The sequence below is a fragment of the Gracilinanus agilis genome, chromosome 4 (genome assembly GCF_016433145.1).
Source record: "Gracilinanus agilis isolate LMUSP501 chromosome 4, AgileGrace, whole genome shotgun sequence".
Taxonomy (NCBI): domain Eukaryota; kingdom Metazoa; phylum Chordata; class Mammalia; order Didelphimorphia; family Didelphidae; genus Gracilinanus; species Gracilinanus agilis.
Genome location: NC_058133.1, coordinates 216,418,285 through 216,441,614, shown reverse-complemented (window position 1 = coordinate 216,441,614; position 23,330 = coordinate 216,418,285).

Here is a 23,330-nt window from a genome sequence, read left to right as displayed (position 1 = left end):
AGCTCTCTGTTGGACTGCCACAGGGAACCTGCCGCTCAAAAAATTTTCAACCACAGCTGACTATGATTAGAAGGATTGAGAGAGATCAGTACTTGATTAACTTTCAGCTGCTATTGGTTTTCCTCAGTTCCTGCAGGAGAAATAATCTTTAGGTTTGACCAAATTTCAAATGCTAATGGATACCAGACACAATGGGCCCACCCATATCATCAAACATAAGGAATCTCTCTTCTCCAATTTTAATTTCATAAATGCATTAATGCCTACTTATCCATTAACTACAATAAGTATAAATCCAGTCACTTTCCTCTCCTCCCTCCCAATTCATTACTTTAGGCCTACTATGATTAATCTATCTCTTAAAATAAAAAAAATATATATTGTGAGCCCCATTGAGGAAACATTGTTGTTATTGGGCATTATTATTATTATTATTATTACTGTTACTATTGTTATTATTATTGGTACTATTACTATTATTATTATTATCATTATTATTATTTATTATTATTATTATTAATTATTATTATATGGACTATGTCATTTTAGCTCCCCAGGGGTTCACCACATATACCACCAAGATACATAGAACATTAAAAGCCCAAATTAATTTGGATTTTGCACTATAGATCTTTGCTTCAACAGAGGCCATGAATCTGGTAGTTGGTAGATTTAATACTCAGTGGACACGTCAAAGGTATCTCTAGAAAACTACCAGAAGTCACTGAATAATAGATAGACTCCAGCTAGATAAAGTAAGACCTAGAAAATGGTTTGCACCAATGCTTTGTCAATTCCTGATATGCATATGCTACTTTGGTTTGATTCACCGAAAATTTAGCCAGTCATATGTACATAAAACAAGATTTCTTTGTGACATGGAGAATACTTTGCCCAGACAGTTTATCCAGGTTGAGCCAACTGTATTTCCTATAATAATAACAATAACAACTATAATAATGGATAAAATTTATATAGTGTTTACTTTGGGCCAGGCATTATGCGAAACATTCTTACAAATAACATGTTACTTGATCCTCACAAAAAACCTAGGAGGTTAAATGCTATTATAATCCCAATTTTATAGATGAGGAAATTGAGACAGAGGTTAAGTAATTTATACATGGTCATACAGTTAGTAAGTACATGAAGCAGGATTTGAATTCAGGTTTTCTGTACTCTAAGCCCAGTGCTGTAGCCACTGTGTCAACTACCTGTTCCCCTCTGGGGACAATTGCCTTCCATTATTCTTAGAGCAAGTTCTTCATTCTGATGTTGAAGATGATTTGGTCTGCTGCTAAATTCTGAGCCTGTAGTACCATCACCTGCATTGTTCCTTTGTGCTCCCAGGAGCAAAGTGTTTTGTGGAGAAATACAAAATGGTTTTATCCTACGTGGGAGCAAATAATGAGCCAGATAAGAAAAGAGAGTGGTACATGGCTTATTGTATGTTGCTTTTAATATCTTCTGTTTATATGGCAGACGTAAATCTTGCCAGGGCCACCATTTGGCATTTTTGAGATCTGACAAACAAGTAATATATTACTAGAAAACTTTTCAATATTGAAGAAAAATGCAAGGCAACAGCAAATAGTGCAGGGGAAAAAACTCTAGTCTGGGCCAGAGTTTCTCTCTCTCTATTTCCCTACCTTCAACCTTTCTAATTGTAAATAAACTTCCATAAAAGTCATCATGACTTGGGTCTATTTTTTATTTGAAATTGAGTTAATCTGATTTCTGCGACCATACCTTAAATATCTAGTTTCCCCTCTTTCAGTTTAAAACTCCTTTGTTTTCTATACTTAAAGATTTTAAATAGCTATAGAAACAAATTAACAAACATCTGTAATACAGGAGTTTCTAAAGTACTGTTATGTGCTAACAGTAGAATTTTTTCAGAAGAGACCAGAAAGATAATTACAGCCCAGAATCAAGCTGACACTGGATTTTACACAGAATATCTCTTTATAAAATTGTCAGTTACTTTAGTCTCATACCTTACCACCAATCCCATTTGCCCATTTCTTGGTGACTGAGATCCATTTTTCTTGCCATCAGCAGGCTTCTTAAAATATTGGTGGGTGATTCTAGTCCTTATAAAGCAACAAGACATTAAAAGAGTTTGAAGAAATTTGTTTTTCCTTTCTATGATGCATATCTTCTCTCAATTTGCATTTCTCTTCCATGGCTCCTAGTTATAAAGGTGAAGACAAACTTAATCTTTTGAAAAGTCACCCACAAATGAAAACAAATGAATGAACTCTCCTTTCCTGTCCCCTCTCCCAGTTGTATATTTTAACTTAGTGCCTTGTTTTAATGTTCTGTTTTACAGCTTTCATGAGGAATTCTAGGGATAGTTACCTCCCTCAGTGCTGGACTGTTCCAAATCAACTTCCTCATTAATCATTCCCGTGAGTGCTGCTCCTGGGTGCCCAGTGCATTGTCTTTTGGCCCTGCTTGTGGTAACAAACATAGTGGAAATTATGTTTACTTTACATGTCAAATATTGTTAGCATTTGAGTCATGTACCTCTAGAGTGACCTGTTCTATAAACTCAAGCATCAGTCTCAAGCCGCTTCCATCACAAGAGTGACAACTGGTCTCATTGGGAACTGAGATCAGTTTTGACTTAATAGGCAACAAGATTTTGTCTATGGCTTTAACCAGCTTTTTTTTTATACATTTATTAATATTCATTTTTAACCTGATTACATGCTTCATACTCCTACTTTCCCCTTCACCCCCTGCTCTCCCCTCACCCATGGCTGATGCACATTTCCAGTGGTTGTAACATGTGTCCTTGTTCGGGGCCCATTTCCATATTGTTGTTAGTTGCATTGGTGTGGTTGTTTCTAGTCCACATCCCCAATCATGTCCACCCCAACCCATGCCTTCAAGCAGTTGTTTTTCTTATATGTTTCCTCTCCTGCAGTCCTTCCTCTGAATGTGGGTAGCTTTCTTTACCATAAATCCCTCAGAGCTGTCTTGTGTCATTGCATTGCTGCTGGTACAGAAGTCCATTACATTCGATTTTACCACAGTATATCAGTCTCTGTGTACAATGTTCTCCTGGATCTGCTCCTTTCGCTCTGCATCAGTTCCTGGAGGTCTTTACAGTTCACCTGGAACTCCTCCAGTTTATTATTCCTTTTAGCGCAATAGTATTCCATCACCAGCATATACCACAATTTGTTCAGCCATTCTCCAATTGAAGGGCATCCCCTCATTTTCCAGTTTTTTGCCACTACAAAAAGAACAGCTATAAATATTTTCATACAAGTCTGTTTATCTATGATTATTAAAATTATATCCATATGTGGAACAATATTGAAAAATATGAAAAAATTGCTTGTTCAATAATTTATGATCATTTGTCAGTTGAGTATCACCTCAGTTTCCTAAATTGCATTTGGTGCCCCATTTATTTGAGAAAGGAGGTCTTTATCAGTGAAATAGTTATTTGTTTTTTTTTTTAATATTACTTCATTGCCTATGGTACCTTTTAACAAAATGTAGCTTTCCTTTTTCCCCCTTTGATTATCTTTATTTCCAAAGCTCAAATTTAAAAATTCTTTATTTTTTTTAATTTTTATTTTGAATATTTAGTTAAATATTTCATATTCTTTCCTTTTCCCCCCAAATCCCCCTAAGCCCCCCTTAGCTGACATACAATTCCACTGGGATCTACATGTATCACTGATCAAGACCTAATTCCATATTATTGATAGTTGGACTAGAGATATCGCTTAGTGTCTACATCCCCAATAATATCCCCAATGGCCCATGTGTTCAAGCAATTGTTTTTCCTCTGTGTTTCTCCTCCTACAGTTCTTCCTCTAAATGTGGATAGTTTTCTTTCTCATAAGTCCCTCAGCCTTGCTCTGGATCCTTGCATTACTACTAGTACAGAAGTCCATTATGTTCAATTGTACCACAGTGTATCAGTCTCTGGGTATAATGTTCTCCTGGTTCTACTCTTTTCACTCTGCATCAATTCCTGGAGGTCATTCCAGTTCTCATGGAATTCTTCCAGTTCATTATTCCTTTGAGCACAATAGTATTCCATCACCAAAAGATACCACAATTTGTTCAGCCATTCCCCAACTGAAGGAAATCCCCCATTTTTCAATTTTTTGCCACCACAAAAAGGGTGGTTATAAATATTTTTGTACAAGTCTTTTTCCCTATGCTCTCTTTGGGTATAAACCCAGCAGTGGTATGGCTGGATCAAAGGGCAAACAGTCTTTCATAGCCTTTGGGGTATAGTTCCAAATTGCCATTCAGAATAGCTTGGATCAATTCACAACTCCACCCAATTTTGCCACAACCCCTCCCACATTTATTACTTTCCTTTGCTGTCAGATTAGCTAATCTGCTAGATGAGAGGTGATACCTCAGAGTTCTTTTGATTTCTATTTCTCTAATTATCAGAGATTTAGAACACTTTTTCATATGCTTATTTATAGTTTTGATTTATTTATCTGAAAATTGCCTATTCATGTCCCTTACTCATTTATAGATTGGGGAATGGGATGATTCTTTGTACTTTTGGTTTTGTTCCTCGTATATTTGAGTAATTAGACCTCTGACAGAGTTTTTTGTTATAAAGATTTTTTCCCCAATTTGTTACTTCCCTTCCAATTTTGGTTGCATTAATTTTGTTTGTACAAAACCTTTTTAATTTAATGTAATCAAAATTATTTATTTTATATTTTGTGATTTTTTTAAAACTCTTGCTTGATCTTAAAATCTTTACTTTCCCAAAGATCTGACAAGTATACTATTCTGTGTTCATCTCATTTATTTATATTTTCCTTCATTATATTCAAGCCATTCACCCATCCTGAATTTATCTTGGCCTAGGGTGTGAGATATTCATCTAAACCCAATCTCTCCCATATTGTTTTCCAATTTTCCCAGCAGTTTTTGTCAAAGAGTGGGTTTTTGTCCCAAAAGCTGGGCTCTTTGGCTTTATCGTACACTGTCTTGCTGATGTCACTTACCCCAAGTCAATTCAATTGATCCTCCCTTCTGTCTCTTCTACAGTATCAGATTGTTTTGATGACTACTGCTTTATACTACAGTTTAAGATCTGGTACTGTTAGGCCACCTTCCTTCACATTTTTTTCATTATTCCCTTGGTATTCTTGATCTTTTGTTCTTCCAAATGAAATTTGTTATAGTATTTTTCTAATTCAGCTAAAAAGTTATCCTCTTGAACACTTGCTGGAATCTTTTTGCTAGTATTCTATTTAAGATTTTTGCATCTATGTTCATTAAGGAGATTAGTCTGTAGTTTTTCTTCTCTGTTTTTGTTCTACCTGACCTTGGGACCAGTACTATATTTATGTCATAAAAGGAGTTTGGTAGAACTCCTTCTTTGCTTATTATGTCCAATAGTTTTTATAATATTGAAATTATTTGTTCTTCAAAAATTTGATAGAATTCACTTGTGAACCCATCTAGTCCTGGGAATTTTTTCTTAGGGAGTTCTTTGATGGCTTATTCAATTTCTGTTTTTGATATGGGATTATTTAAGTGTTCCATTTCTTCTACTGTTAATCTAGGCAACGTATATTTTTGTAAATATTCATCTATCTCACCTAGATTGCTATATTTATTGCCATATAATTGGGCAAAATAGTTTTTAATTATTGCCTTGATTTCCTCTTCATTAGGGGTGAGGTCTCCCTTTTTATGCTTGATACTATTAATTTGATTTTCTTCTTTCCTTTTTTAAATTAGATTGACCAATACTTTGTCAATTTTATTTGTTTTTTCAAAGTACCAGCTTCAAGTCTTAATTTTTAATTCAATAGTTCTTTTACTTTTGATTTTATTAGTTTCTCCTTTAATTTTTATGATCTCTAATTTAGTTTTTAACTGGGGATTTTAAATTTGTTTGCTTTCTAATTTTTTGATTTGCATGCCCAGATCATTGATCTCTGCCCTCCCTAATTTGTTATTATATGCACTCAATGTTATAAATTTCCCCCTGAGTACTGCTTTGTCCACATCCAACAGATTTTGGTAGGATGTCTCATCATTGTCATTCTCTTCAATGAAATTTTTAATTGTTTCTGTGATTTGTTCTTAAACTGATTTTTGAAAATTATATTATTATTAATTTTTGATTTGCCTATCCTTGTACCCTTACTATTTATTATTATTTTGCATTATGTTATGAAAAGTTTGCATTTATTATTTCTGCTCTTTTGCATTTGTTTGTCATGTTTCTATGCCCTAGTTTATGGTCAATCTTTGAGAATGTACTGTGTACTCATGAAAAGATAGTGTATTCCTTTTTGTCCCTATTTATTTTTCTCTACATGTCTATCAACTCTAATTTTTCTGGGATTACATTCACCTCTCTTACCTCTTTCTTATTTATTTTTTGGTTTGATTAATCTAGATCTGATAGAGGAAGATTCATGTCTCCCACTAGTGTAGTTTTAATATCTATTTCCTTCTTGCACTCTACCAGTTTCTCCTTTAGAGATTTGGATTCTATACCATTTGGTGCATACATGTTGAGTACTGTTATTTCCTCATTGTTTATACTGCCTTTTATCAGGATGTAATTACCTTCCCTATCACTTTTAATCAGATCTATTTTTACTTTGGCTTTGTCAGATATCATAATCGTAACTCCTGCCTTGTTTTTCTCAGTTGAAGCCCAATAGATTTTTCTCCGTCCTTTAACCCTTACCCTGTGTATGGCTACCTGCCTCCTGTGTGTTTCTTCTAGATAACATATGGTAGGATTTTGTTTTCTAATCCATTCTGCTATTTGCTTTTGTATTATGGGTGAGTTCATCCCATTCACATTCAGAGTTATAATTGTCAGCTATGTATTCTCCAGTATTTTGATATCCTCTCTTAGTTCTGCCCTTCTTTTGGTATTTCCTTTTAAATCAATGGTTTGTTATTAATCTGTCCACCTTATCTCCTCACTTAATTTACTCTCCTTTCTTCCTCCTCCTTTTTTGTTCCCTTTTTATTATTTTTTAAGGCATATTAAATTCCCTTCTCTTTCCCTCCCTTGGTTTATCCTTTCTGATTTTCCACATAGGGTAAAATAGAATTTGATATCCTAATGCATGTAGCTGCTCTTCCCTCTCACAATTGATTCCATTAAGATTAAGCTTTAAGTATTTCCTATTAACACTCTCTTCCACTCCTTCTTATAATAGAATTCATTCCCTCCCTTTCCATTGTACCTCATTTTGTGCTATAGATTATCCTATTTTTCATATTCCTTCAAGTTTCTCTTGGTACCATCTTCTATTCCCTCCTTTTACTTTTTTGCATATCATCTTAGACCAGTGATGGGCAAACTCTGGCCCATGGGCCAGATGTGGCCTGCTGAAATGTTCTATCTGGCTGCGAGACATTATTCCTAATGTGACAAATATGATGAGTAGGATAAACAATATAATGAAACTTCAAAAGAGTTGCCTTAGAAACAGACTGACAGTTGTGCATTTCCTTTTCTTTGTTGCCCTTTTTAAAAAGTTTCCCCATCAAAAAAAAAGATTTTTTTTTCTTTCCCCTATCTTTCTTTTTTATTTTTTCATGTTTCTCTTGATTTTTGTGTTTGGATATCAAACTTTCCACTTAGTTCTGTTCTTTCCTTTATAAATACTTGGAAATATTCTATTTTGTTGAATGCCCAAATAGTCACTCTTGATCTTTGGTTGTAGACCCAGTTCTCTTGATTTTATGAATTTCATATCCCATGCCTTGTGGTCTTTTAATGTGGAGGCTGCCAGATCCTGTGTAATCTTTATTGGTGCTCCTTGATGTCTGAATTGTGTGTTTCTGGCTTCTTGTACTATTTTCTTCTTAACTTGGAAACTCTGGAATTTGGCAATTACTTTCCTGGGGGTTGTCTTTTGAGGATTTAGTGTACAGGGTGATCTATGGATTCTTCCAATGTCTATTTTGCCCTCTTGTTCAAGAACATGAGGGCAGTTTTCTTAGATAATATCTTGTAGTATGCTGTCAAGATATTTTTTGTTCCTGGTTTTTCTGGAAGACCAATTGTCTCATCTAGATCTGTTTTCTTAATCTGTCATTTTTTTCAGTGAGATATTTCATGTTTTCTTCTATTTTGTCTATTTTTGACCTTGCTTTATTAGTTCTTGCTGTTTTACAAGATCATTGGCTTGTACTTGTCCAATTCTGGTCTTTAGAGAGACTGATTTTCTGCTATAATCTTTTGATTTTCCTTGTCTGTTTGGTCTATCCTATTTTTCATGGTTTTCAGCTGTTTAATTTTGGTCTCCAATTTGCTTATCATTTCATTTGATTTTTCAGCATCTTTCTCCATTTTGGTGTTTCTGTCTTTTAAAATGTTAATTTCTTTTTGAGCTATTTCCCACTTTTCTTGCCAAATCTCTTCCTCCTTTCTCATGATATCAGATTTAAACTCTTCAAGAACTTATGACCAATTTTCATTTTTTTGAGAAGGTTTGGATGTATTTACTTGTTTGTCCTGCTCTTTTGTCTCCTCTGTGGTCAAGATTTTTTCTCTGTAAAATTTATATAGAGTCAATGTTTTTCTCTTGTTCTTTCTGGTGGTTGAAATTTCTTGGGTATTGTTTCCATCACAATGCTGGTTTTTTCTTCTCAGCCAGAATTCTGAGTGAGGCAGGCAGGCTCTTTGTGTAGGGAGCTATGTAGCAGTTTTTGCCTGAGGCTACTTTCCGGGTCTCAATGCAGCTTCTCCTGTCTGCTAGGCTTCTACTGTCTGCTGCCCCTTTCAGCTCTGTCCCTGAACCCAAGGTCTGGGCTCTTTAGCCTTCTGGGTTCTCACATCTAGCTGTTCTTGGGGACAAGCCCCTGGTGATAACAGTCAGCTGACAAGAACTCAGAAATTGCCCCACATTTGCTACTCTGCCCAAGGTTCTTTTTTGAACCTCAGTACACTGCTTCCACAAGCCCCTGGTCGTCCTAGTTAGTTGCCAAGAAGCTAGATATTACCTCATTCTCCCTTTAACTCAGTTGAGCTGCCTCAGACTCCGGCACCATAGGTGGGGTGAGGGAGGGTTGATCAGCTCACATTTTGGTGGGAGTTATTTCACCCCCTTATAGCATGGAAATGTCCAAATCCCACATTCCTCAATATTGTGCCCTATTTTGGGGTTCCTTCATTCATCTGCATTTGAGTTGGTTTTTTTTTCCTTTTGAGGTATCATGTATGGGTTAGGGATGGGTTGGTGAGTTAAGAGCCCTGTTCTACTCTGGAGCCATCTTTACCCAGAAGTCCCTGATTGTTTCTTTTAAATAGTTTTTATTTTGTTTTGCTAAGCTTGTCTCTTGGTTTTCTGATACTTTAGTAGCTTTTTCTATTCATATGCTGTTTTTGGTCATTTTTCCAGCATGTTTTTTGACTATGAACTTTAAATTAAAATTAGGCTTGGGAGTCACTGTGCCAAGTTCTTGTCTTTTTGTGCTATTATTTTCAGACTTTGTTCTTAGGGTTAGGAATTTTTCATTGCTTTTAAAATGGTATGATTCAGAGAGACGTCTAATCAATGCTTTCCTGGTCTGTACTCTGATCTTTTACAATGAAGGTCCATGTACTTCCTTGTAGCTGCAAGTGCTAGTGATCCTTTTGACCCTACAACTCTAACAAACTTCCATGCTTTCCTGTGTCCACAAGAGCTATCATTTATCTTTGTTCTGGAACAGAGATCAAGGTCCCTGCTCCCCTCTGGCTAAAAACCAGGGCTCCTTTACACCTCAGAACTTGTGGCCCAGAACTGCTTATGAGCAACAGAATTGACAATTAATGCTAGTTTCATCCAGTGACAGCAAAAGGTAACCTTTCTATGTTGTATTTTGTTTTTATTGTTGTTTGTTCATTTTCTAAACAGTTATCTAACACCCCTTAGTGTGACTAAAAACTCTGGAAGAATTTGCTGCTGATTCAATTGCCCCCAAGGCCTAATGCCATGGTGGTGCTTGCCTTTGAATATTGGTTTGCATCCCTCTTACACCCAGTGCATGCATATATATATATATATATATATATATATACCAAATTTTTATTTTTTTAATACTAAAGTTTTATTTCATCCCATCTTTTTGTGAGTTATACTGTTCCAGAATTCATTTTAGTGTTATAGCATGGTTTTGGGAGGGTAATTTAGTAGAGATCAACATTGTTCCATGTACTTTCTCTGACATCTTGACTCTGTCCCTCCTAAAAATAAAAACAAAAAACCAAGCTCAACAGTTTTCAGATGAAGAAATCAAAGCTATCTTTAGTCATATGGGAAGAAAAGTGATCTAAATTGCTCTTGAAAAGAGAAATACAAATTAAAGCAACTCTATGGTACCACCTCACACCTATCAGATTCATCAGTAGAAAAAAGAAAATCATGAATTTGGGAGGAAATGCAGGAAAATTGGGACATGAATGCACTGTGATGCTGATACAATAGGATCTGAGCCAGCTATTTTGCATTTGTAGTTATATTTGTAGTTATTTTCAAAGGGCTATACGACTATATTGTCTTAGATCAGTAATACCATCAGTAACCCTATATCTCAGAAATAACTCAAACTCAAAGGACAGAGAAATTTAAAAATAATTCAAAAAAAGGGCTTTTGAAAGAATTTTAGAAAGATGTAAAAAACTAGATGAGAGACGTTCAGCATAAATTAGAAAAAATAAACAAATGAGAATAATGCAAGAAAATCAATAAAACTATGAATTAAAGATCATCCAAACAGAAAAAGATATCCAGAAACTAACTGAAAAAATAATGTATTAAGAACTAGAATTGGATAAGGCAAAGCTAAGGATTTTGTATGAAAACTGTATAAAAGTTTGTATGAAAGTGAGATATCACTCAATACCTATTTCCATGTTATTCATTTTTGTAAGAGAATAATCTTTTAAATTTTAATCTTTCATTGTCACATAATTTTTGTTTCTAATGCATGCCTTTTTTAAGCTGGATCAGTATCATCATCTATATATTTAAAAACACCATTATAAATTTAATGTTAATGAATAATTGCGCAATCACATCAATAATGAGAGACAGTATGGTAAAGTGGATAAATATGTAGCTTGAAGTAGGAAGATCTGAGCTTAAATCCTGTCACTGACTAGATGATATTGGCCAGTAAACAGTTGCTCTAGTTAATTCTACAAATTATAGAGAATGTGCTCAACTCCCTTGCTAAAGCAATGTTCTTCCTTGAATTCTCTATAGTAATGGATATAAAAAAACTACAATTAAAATGCATTTTAAGCACTTGACAATATGTGTCAGGTACTGTGCTAAGTGGTAGGAAAACAAAGACAGACAAAAAAAAACAATCAAAAAACACCCTTCCTTCATTCTAATGAGGAAAGATAATACATAAAAAGAAGCTAAAACATGTGGGAAGATGTAAAATAATAAAGTCCTATAGCTTGATGTGAAATGATAAGGTGGTCTCCTCCTTAAATGGAGGATCTGAGAGAAACTCTCTAATGTCCACATTCTTACTTCTCAAATCAGAAGTTAGAAGGAGCCCCAATGCCTGTGGTTGCTATGGACATGTGAGGAAGTTCAGTTTTTATTCCTAGTACTTAAAGTTTAAAAAATACTTTTCATACACACACCATCTCATATTTACCATAAGAATATGAGGTAGATATTATGGCAATATTGACTTCATTTTACAGATGAACACACTGATTATCAGGTTAGGTAGCTTGATCTCTTATCTAGCCTAGTTATTTTCAAAAGTGGAATTCAAACTCCTGATTTTTTATTTCTCCAAATTTAGCCTTCTTTCAACTGTAGAGAACAAATTTAAGTTATTTTAGATTGATAAGTTCCTTTCCAAAGTACTTATGATCATTTGGAATATAAGTTAATTTTTGTCTCTTTAACTAAATTCAGGAAATTTTAGAAGTAAAGGGTCCAAACCACTGTTTTATAGGTAAACAAATGAGGCCTGAAAAGTGAAGCAAATTTTATGCTTACAGAATGTACAGTTTTCTTTGGGGAAAGAGCCAAAGGAAAATACTTTGCAAACCTAAAGGCTCTCTCTAAAATGCCAATGGTTTTTGGTATTATTCTTATTTGTTTTTATTATTAAGTATGGTTAGAGTTTAGATCTATAGATTTTCATACACTGTGTTCTTTCTACTACATGTCACTATTTCCATAAATAATACATCCTCCTTGATCCAGTGCTGAATTGAAGTGCCAGAGACTTTTAATAATTTAACATGTTCAAACAATTAATCTGAAATATATGTATCAAATAGATGCTGTAATACTGATTGCTAATTATGTACACATCAAGGCACTGATTTGCCATTTCATGTTTACTTTTTGGCTCTTGTTGACAGCACCTGGTTGTTTGTATATAAAATTATTCTAATGTGTAAACAGCAGTTAAAATATTTTAATGAAATATAATTGATTGCTTATTAAAATATTTGATACTTACTAAGAGCATATTATCATTATAACACATACCTATACTATGGAAGAAGAAAATGTAAACAATTTTGCAACTTGAAATAGGACAAAGTTATAGATAAGAGATGATCATTTGAATAGTCATAATTAAATTTAAGCATCTTCCATTCATTTATATTAAATCCTATTGAATAAATTGGGATTCATCTTCTCTGATGCATAAAAGAAAAATGGAAAGTAAATATTGAATACTCCAAAAATATCAATTTTTCTTCAATCAGAGTCCCTATTTTGCCAAGTAGTGAAGGCAAACTTCAGAAAGAAGTTCCCTTAAGATTTATTTTAGCTTTAAATGGTTAAAATAATTGTAGTAAATAGTTTACATGAAAACTTCATGCAAAAAACAAAATATCCAAAGAATCAACATGTTCATTATTTAAGGTACCCTCATAAGCTTTTGTAAGTTTTAGGTTGTTTTCTAAACTAATCAGAGGTATATGGATATTCTAAGGCAGTTAGGTGATGAAGTGGATAGCACACAATATGTGAAGTCAGGAATATGAGTTCAAAACTAGCCTCAGAAAAACTTTATCACCAATCTTTGCTTCATTTTCCTCATGTAAAATAATGATAATAGCAATTATATCATTTTAGGTTGCTATTAAGATAAAATGATATAATATGTATAAAGATCTTTATAAAATATAAAGTGCAATAGGATCGTTGGCTATTATGCTATTGCTAACCTAGCAAAAATATGATACATTGTATTCAATACATTTTTATTGATCATTAAATGAAATAAAATTGAAAGAAAAGAATGAGTGAATGAACATATGGGTATTTAAGTGCTTGTGTGCTAAATAGTGTGGTAATTGATAAGGATACAAATATGTACATATTTCCTTCCCTCAAAGATTTTAAATTCTATTAGAGGTAACATGTAAAGTGTAATGTTGTCCAAAGAAGACAATTAGCCTCATGAGAGTTACGTGAAAAGTTGAGTTATAGATCAATCAATTGACAAGACTGTTCTGGAAGTAATGACACTTCTAGATTTTCAAAATGATTTGATTGAGAGATGAATGTATTCGGGAGGGCAGTATATTCAAAATAGACAACTGGTTGACTGAATGCTATATGAAGATGAAGAACAACTTAGAGTCTAAAGCAAGCAATAGATATTATGGATTAAAAATAATTGGCAAAATGAAGTCCTCCACCCCCAAATCACATTAATCCAAAATTTATAAATACCATAGATAAAAATAGATACTTTAAGAATGTATCACAGAAATCATAATTTCTTAAATCCATTCAGGTAAAAAGTGCCAAAGTAGATTATTCAAGGGATGAAAGAACAGAAACAAAAAGCTTCTGATCACGAAGTATATTAATTTGCTGTTTAACCTGCGTTCTAGTTTGAAATTCATCCTTGTGCTCCTCAGTATTATGCTAGGTAGATGCAGCATTCAAGAGTTTGTGTGGGTGAATGTCACATTCCAAATTATGATTTGTTTTAAGATTTATATTATCTTCATCTATTTTTTATTTTAGGTTAAAGATAAATTCCCTTTTGAGTTTAAGGGGTTTTATATTTCATGCCATAGGGCAAAACTTTACAACAATGCCAGATGTAAAGTCTAATTTACAATAATAGTTAATTTGACCTTGGGAACAGAAATGCAAACATAATTAATTAAGGATTTTTTAAATAATTTTTTATTTTTAGAAAAAATTTCCCTGCTTACATAAGTCATGTTTTTACTTTACCATTCACTCCCTTTACCCCCTATCCCCTAACTCACCCCCTCCCCCTGCCATAGCTAATTTGCATTTCCACTGGTATGGTCAGTCAAGACTTATTTACACATTATTGAGTTACATGGGTGTGATCTTTTCAGGTCTACATCCCCAATCATGTTCTCATCAACCCAAGTGTCCATGCAGTTGTTTTTCTTCTGTGTTTCTACTCCTGCAGTTCTTCCTCTAAATGTGGATAGTGTTCCTTTCCATAAATCCCTCTGAATTGTCTTGGGTCATTGCATTGCTGCTAGGAGAGATGTCCATTACATTCGATTTTACCATAATATATCAGTCTCTGTGTACAATGTTCTTCTGGCTCTGCTCCTTTCACTCTGCATCAATTTCTGGAGGTCTTTCCAGTTCACATAGAATTCCTCCAGTTTATTATTTCTTTCAGCACAATAGTATTCCATCACCAGCATATAACAGTTTGTTCAGCCATTCCTCAATTGAAAGGCATACCCTTGCTTTCCAGTTTTTTGCCACCACAAAGAGCGCTGCTATAAATATTTTCATACAAGTCTGTTTATCTATGATCTCTTTGGGGTACAAACCCAACAATGGTATGGCTGGATCAAAGGGCAGGCATTCTTTTATGGCTCTTTGGGCATAGTTCCAAATTGCCTTCCAGAATGGTTGGATCAGTTCACAACTCCACCAGCAATGCATTAATGTCCCAATTTTGCCACATCCCCTCCAACATTCATTACTTTCCCCTGCTATCATTTTAGCCAATCTGCTAGGCATTAGGTGGTACCTCAGAGTTGTTTTGATTTGCATTTCTCTAATTGTTGGAGATTTAGAACACTTTCCCATGTGCTTATTGATAATTTTGATTTCTTTATCTGAAAATTGCCTATTCATGTCCGTTGCCCTCTTATTAATTGGGGAATGGCTTGATTTTTTATACAATTGCTTTAGCTCCTTGTATATTTGAGTAATTAGACCTCTGTCAGAGTTTTTGGTTATAAAGATTTTTTCCCAGTTTGTAGTTTCCCTTCTGATTTTGGTTACATTGTTTTCCCTTGGTCAAAACCTTTTTAATTTAATATAATCAAACTTATTTATTTTACATTTTGTAATTTTCTCTAACTCTTGTTTGGTTTTAAAATCTTCCTTTCCCAGAGATCTGACAAGTATACTATTTTCTGTTCACCTAATTTACTTATAGTTTCCTTCTTTATATTCAAGTCTTTCACCATTCTTAATTTATCTTGGTGTATGGTATGAGATGTTGATCTAAACCTAATCTCTCACATATTGTTTTCCAATTTTCCAAGAAGTTTTTGTCAAGTAGTGGATTTTTGTCCCAAAAGTTGGACTCTCTGGGTTTATCATACACTGTCTTGCTGACATCACTTATCCCAAGTCTATTCCACTGATCCTCCCTTCTATCTCTTAGCCAGTACCATATTGTTTTGATGACAGCTACTTTATAGTATAGCTTAATATCTGGTACTGCTAAGCCACCTTGCTTCACGCTTTTTTTTCATTATTTCCCTTGATATTCTTTATCTTTTGTTCTTCCAAATAAACTTTGTTATAGTTTTTTGTAATGTAGTAAAAAATGTTTTTGGTACTTTGATAGGTATGGCACTAAATACGTAAATTAATTTGGGTAGAATGGTCATTTTTATTATGTTAGCTTGTCATACCCATGAGCAATCAATGGCTTTCCAATTGTTTAGATCCAGTTTTATTTGTTTGGAAAGTGTTTTGTAGTTATGTTCGTATAATTCCTGTATTTGTTTTGGTAGATAGATTCCTAAGTAGTTTATATTGTCTAGGGTGATTTTAAATGGTGTTTCTCTTTCTACCTCTTGCTGCTCTAATGTGTTGGAAATATATAGAAATGCTGATGATTTATGTGCATTTATTTTGTATCCTGCAACTTTGCTAAAGTTGTTGATTATTTCTACAAGCTTTTTAGTTGATTCTCTAGGATTTTTTAAGTAGACTATCATATCGTCTGCAAAGAGTGATAGCTTAGTCCCCTCCTTGCCTATTTTGATACCTTCAATTTCTTTTTCTTCTCTAATTGCTACTGCTAGTGTCTCTAGTACAATGTTAAATAAAAGAGGTGATAATGGGCATCCTTGTTTCACACCTGATCTTATTGGAAAGGCTTCTAATTTATCCCCATTTCATATGATGCTTGTTGTTGATTTAACATACATACTGTTTATTATTTTTAGGAAAGAACCTTCTATTCCTATACTTTCTAGTGTTTTCAATAGGAATGGGTGCTGTATTTTGTCAAAGGCTTTTTCTGCATCTATTGAGATTATCATGTGGTTTTTGTTGGTTTGCCTGCTGATATGGTCAATTATGTGGATGGTTTTCTTAATGTTGAACCATCCTTGCATTCCTGGTATAAATCCCTCCTGATCATGACGAATAACCCTCTTTATCACTTGCTGGAGTCTTTTCACTAGTATTCTATTTAATATTTTTGCATCTATGTTCATTAAGGAGATTGGTCTGTAATTTTCTTTCTCTGTTTTTGATCTGCCTGGCTTTGGAATCAATACCATATTTGTGTCATAAAGGGAGTTTGGTAAGATTGCTTCTTTGCTTATTATATCAAATAATTTGTATAGTATTGGGATTAATTTTTCTTTGAATGTTTGATAGAATTCACTTGTGAATCCATCAGACCCTGGTGATTTTTTCTTAGGGAGTTCTTTAATGGCCTGTTCAATTTCTTTTTCTGATATTGGATTATTTAAGTATTCTATTTCTTCTGCTGTTAATCTAGGCAATTTATATTTTTGCAAATATTCATCCATATCACCTAGATTGTTAAATTTATTGCTATATAATTGGGCAAAATAGTTTTTATTGATTGCCTTAACTTCCTCTTCATTAGAGGTGAGGTCTCCTTTTTCATCTTTGATACTATTAATTTGGTTTTCTTCTTTCCTTTTTTTAATTAGATTAACCAATACTTTGTCTATTTTATCTGTTTTTTCAAAATACCAGCTTCTGGTCTTATTTATTAATTCAATAGTTCTTTTACTTTTAATTTTATTAATTTATCCTTTGATTTTTAGTATTTCTAATTTAGTTTTCATCTGAGGATTTTTAATTTGTTCATTTTCTAGTTTTTTTTTAAGTTGCATACCCAATTCATTAACCTATGCCCTCCCTAATTTGATAATATATGCACTCAGTGATATAAATTTTCCTCTTAGAATTGCTTTGGCTGCATCCCATAAGTTTGGTAAGATGTCTCATCGTTGTCATTGTGTTCAATGAAATTATTAATTGTTTCTGTGATTTCTTCTTTCACTAACTTATTTTGGAGAATCATATTATTTAATTTTCAATTAGTTCTTGGTTTGCCTCTCCATGTATTCTTACTAATAACTATTTTTATTACATTATGATCTGAGAAGATTACATTTATTATTTCTACTTTTTTGCACTTATTTGCCATGTTTCTGTGCCCTATTACATGGTCTATCTTTGTGAATGTTCCATGTGCTGCTGAAAAGAAGGTGTATTCCTTTTTTCTCTATTTATATTTCTCCAAATATCTATTAACTCAAATTTTTCTAGGGTTTCCTTCCCCTCCCTTATCTCTTTCTTATTTATTTTTTGGTTTGATTTATCTAGATCTGATAGGGGAAGGTTCAAGTCCCCCACTAGTATGATTTTGCTATCTATTTCATCCTTGAGCTCCACTAGCTTCTCCTTTAGAAATTTGGAAGCTATTCCTTTTGGTGCATACATATTGAGTACTGATATTTCTTCATTGTTTATACTGCCTTTTATTAGCACGTAGTAACCTTCCCTATCTCTTTTAACCTTATCTATTTTTCCTTTGGCTCTGTCAGAGATCATGATAGCCACCCCTGCCTTCTTTTTCTCATTTGAAGCCCAAAATATTTTGCTCCATCCTCTCTTTTTCATTCTCTATCTGTTTGTCTAATATGTGTTTCTTGTAAACAACATATGGTTGGGTTTTGGTTTCTAATCCACTCTGCTATTTGCTTCTGTTTTATGGGTGAGTTCATCCCATTCACATTCAGAGTTATAATTATCAACTCTGCATTCCCAGACATTTTGATTCTCTCTCCTCTTCCTGTTCTTTCTTCTTTTACTGTTTCCTTCTATACCAGTATTTTGTTTTTAATCAGTTCCTATAATCCCCTCCCTTGTCGTACTTCCCTTTCTCCCCACTCCCTTCTTATTCCCCTCTTATTGTTCTTTAAACCCTGTGGTGCTCCCCCCAAAGCCCTCTCTCCCTCCCTAGTATTGCTTCCCTCCCCACCAGTCCCTTTGTTACCCTTCTACTTCTCTATAGGGCGTGAATCAATTTTCTCCCCCTATGGATCTGATTGTTCTTCTCTAAGTTGATTTCAATGCACTTAAGTATTGAATATTCCCTCTCTCTAACCTCTTTACCCTTACAATGTATTGTTATTTTTCCCCTGTTGATCCCATGTGCTTCTTTATGGAATATAATTTTTTTCCTTTTTTTTTGCTTTCCTTTTTTCTTATTGTTATCTTCTTCCCCCCTAGTTTTGTATATATTTATACAAACATACATACATACATAAATATTTATATATCTCTTGACATTTCATCCTATACAGTTAGTCCCTGTTCCCTATATGTAAACTTCTTCTAGTTACCCTGTTGGTAATAATAATTTTTAATATTTGCCAATACCTTCTTTTCTTCTTGGGATATAAATTGATTGAACTTGTTGTGTCCCTTAAAGAAAATAAATTTTTTTTTCTCCTTCCCCCATTCTCTTAATTATGTTATGTTGATTCTCTTGAGTTCTGGGTTTGGGCAGCAAACTCTCTGTTTAAGTCCGTTTTTTTTCCTTGATGAATGATTGGAAGTCCTCAATTTTATTGAATGACCATACTTTCCTCTGCAATAATATAGTTAGTCTTGCTGGATAGTTGATTCTTGGTTGTAGCCCCAGTTCTCTTGCTTTCCGGAATATTGTGTTCCATGCCTTCCAGTCCTTCAATATCAATGCAGCCAGATCCTGTGTTATCCTAACTGTGGTTCCCTGATATCTGAATGACATCTTTTTAGCAGCTTGTAATCTTTTTTCCTTGGTCTGGTAGTTTTTGAATTTGGCTATAATATTCCTGCAAATTGTCAGTTGTGGACTAAATGTAGGTGGTGATCTGTGGATCCTGTCAATTTCCACTTTTCCTTCTTGTTCAAGAATTTCTGTGTGCAATTTTCTGTGATAATTTCTTGTAAAATGCTATCTAAACTTTTTCTTTTATCATGTTGTTCTGGTAAACCAATAATTCTTAAGTTGTCTCTTCTAGATCTATTCTCCAGATCTTTGGTTGAATCAATGAGGTGTTTCATATTCTCCTCAAATTTTTCATGTTTTTTATTTTATTTATTATATTTTTCCTGCCTTGTGAAGTCATTTTCTTCTAGTTGTTGAGTTCTGTTTTTTAAAGACTGAATTTCATCCCTGGCTTTTTGGTCATCCTTCTCCTTTTGGTCTGATTTTCTATGTAGATCATCTTTTGCCTTCTTTGCTTCATTTTCAAGCTGGCCAATTCTGGCTTTTAAGACTTTATTTTCTTGTTTTAGCTCATGTATTTCCTTTGTCAAATTGTCTTCAGCCTCTCTTGATTGTTTTTTGAGTTCCTAAAGTTCTTGAATTAATTGAGTTTTAAATTCTTGAGTTAATTGAATTTTGAGATCTTCCAAAGCCTGTGTCCAGTTCACTGGAACTACTTCCTCTTCTTCTATTTCTGTTTCATTTGCTCTCTTTTCACTTCCTTGAAAGAAGCTGTCAATTGTCATTTCTTTTCTCTTTTTCTGTTGCTTGCTCATGTTTCTTCCCCCTTCCTTGTTCTGCTAATTTGAGCAGATATATTTAATGATCTTTGATGAAAGATCTTCCCCCCAGGGGAAAGTGACTTTCTCTACCCTTGGAAGACTTCTTGTCTGTCCAATTGTTGGGATTAAATCTCTATGGATTGGGTTAATCTGTCCTGAGGCTAAAACCTCAAAGCCTTGAGGGGAGGAAAAAACAAACAAACAAACAAACAAACAAACAAAAAAACAAAAAAGGTGGGGTGACAAGAAGGAGCAGGTTTTTTTTTGCCAAACTGAGCTCTCCAGCAGTGGGATCCCCCTGTGCTATCCACTGTGTTTGATCTGGTTTTCTTTCCTCTTGAAACCCTGCGTTCTCTATCTTGGTGTGAGGAAGCCAAGCTGTCTGCACTCTGGGGTTTGGCTCTCTCTAAGCCACCATATTCTGGGTGTTTTTGCTGTGTTTCTCTGGTTTTCTCCTCCAGTCACCTCGCCAGTGTCTGTGTTTGACTCCCTGAGTCCTACACCAGCAAGGCCTTCTCTCCCGAACTGGTGCACCCACCAGCCCTGAGATTTCCTGGGCAGCTGGGGTCTCTGCACAGCAGGTGGGAGAGGAGTCTTGGGATCCTGGGATTCCCCTTCTATGCCCTCAGTCCCGACAGTTCAAGTATTGAAGCCTTTTTCTTGGAGTACCTCTTTAGTTGTGCTGCAGTAGGGTTCCCCCAGTTCTGTCCCGTTCTTAGATTCAGTCCTCTTTTTTCTCGAAGCACATTGTTTTCTATCTTGGTGCGTAAGGGTGCGGAGGTTTTAAGATTCACTCCATCTACGCCGCCATCTTACCGGAACTAAAGATTTTTCTTATTAGTCTTATTGGTTAGAAACAATAGTATTTTATCTTCACTTATAATGTACAAAAATATCTGTGGTTATATATATATGTGTATTATATGCATTATTATATATATTTATATATGTACATTATATAACTAGAGACTAGATAGATAGACAGTTATGCAGACATAATTCATAAAATTATGGAGTCAGAAGCACCTTAGAGATGTCTTTGTTATTTATCTCAACCCAAAATCACAGGACAGATCATATAACTCAAAGAGAATAAGAAAATTATTGTTATATTGAATGCAAGTAGATCACAAAAATAGACATTTTCCCTTTTCTTTACTCATCTTCATTGAGTATCTACACTTATAACAAGAAATGAAACTTTATTGTCATCAATAATAACTGAGTATCTTTTGGGGAAGCATGCACTGCATACTTCAAGTAATGACTTCATAGATCATTAAAGTATTAACGTACACACTTAAAGTACATAGTTAAATAAATTCCCTCTTGGAAATTATGAAAATGAAACAGAAATAATTCCAATGACTAAGAGGTTCATACTTACCTGGAACAAGTATAGAAAAGTCTCTTGGATCCCTATTAGCACATGATTATAACTCTAGATATTTTGTTTGTTCATTCATTTGTTTTGGTCCATAGAGGAGAGAACATTTTTAAAAGTCTATGATTTGGGGATTCTGACTCTTAATACTGTATACAAAGTATTACCTAATCCATATCTTTTAAGCTTGCAATATAGAATACATGAAAATTACACAGAACATCTGATAACTATGATTTCCTTAAACAAAAAGATACCTTGATAATTTGGGTCGACTATAATTTAGACAATTTATTATTACACATAATTTAATCATATTAAATTTGACATTGTTCTCTTCTTTGGGTTATTTGGGATAAATGATATTTGGCTTATCCTCATCTATCCTTTCTTCAACTCTTTGAAAGAGGGTCAAACTGATGCATCTTAATTTCAAATTCATTTTAATGACTTTATAGTGATCATTTTTGAATGTGAAGTCCAATAAATTAATTGGAATCAAAGAATAGATATCCTTAAATAGAGTTATTTATTGTTCTTTTCTCTGTCACTTTTAGAGACAAATATATCTGAATTTAAGACAATCAAATATGAAGTCATTTATATTCTAAATTCTGTGTTTTTATTTGCAAGCTCAAGCACATCACACCAGACCTCTTCACCTGGCTTTCTTCATCTCTCTAATGAAGGAATTGAGAGAAAAAATAAATGACATCTCATAATTTCTTCTTCTGACACTCTATGAGCTTGAAAGGGATGAATCAGAATCTTTGTCTTGAATATTAAAATATGGATATATATATTGATATATATGCTTATCTTTTTCAGGCCATGTACACAACATAATTTACAAACATAAAAAGAGTTCAGAAAGAAAATAAACATCTAAATCCAAACCAAATGCAATCAGATGGCAGGATAATTATCATATAACCATTTTCAAGATAATTTTGCTCATTTTCAAATTTGCAAAAAGATGTTTAGTATAACTTTTTAAACCTATTGAGATGTATATGTATTTATCTAATAATTAAAAATCATAAGCAGAAGTATCTTTTCAAAATGCCTGTGAAAACTGTTTAGTCTTTCTTAAAAAAAAAAAAACAACTTACCTTCCACCTCAGAATCTATACTACATATTAATTCCAACTCAGAAGAGTGTTAAGGGCTAGGCAATTGAGATTAAGTAATTTGCCCAGGGTCAGCTAGAAAATGTATGAGGAAAGATTTGAGGCCAGGACATAGCATCTTCAGGCCTATTTCTCTAGCCACTGAAGCATTGAACTTTCCCAAGTGTCTGAAGGAAGATTTCAATCTACCTCCTCCTGACTCTATGTCTATAACTATATCCATTCCTCCACCTAGTTACTTCTTAGTCTTTTAGAAAAATTACACACAGACACACAGACACACACAGACAGACAGACACATACACACACATATGTATTTCAAAATTCCAGTAAAAAACAGTTCCAAAATATTGAGAATACAGGAGCATGTTTTTCTTGTTTGTTTGTCTTAATAAAAATCTACCTTTCTCTTTTTAGTTCTCCTCCTATATCTACCATGAAAATGGTTGCTTGTAGTCCATTCCACTGATATACTTTTCATTTTTTGTTAAACCAGGACAAAACTTTTTTTTAATGATTGTTGTCTTATAATATTTAAATATCTAGAGCAACTTTCCCCTTTCACTCTAACTTTCCCCTATATAATTTCTCTTTACATTTTATATATTTCAAATAGAAATCAATTTTTAGAATTTAGTAATTATATTCTTATAGAGATAAATACATAAAATAACTTTGTCAATATTATTTTCTTGTTTACATTTATGCAACTGAATAGTCTTTTAGCTATTGTCTTCATGG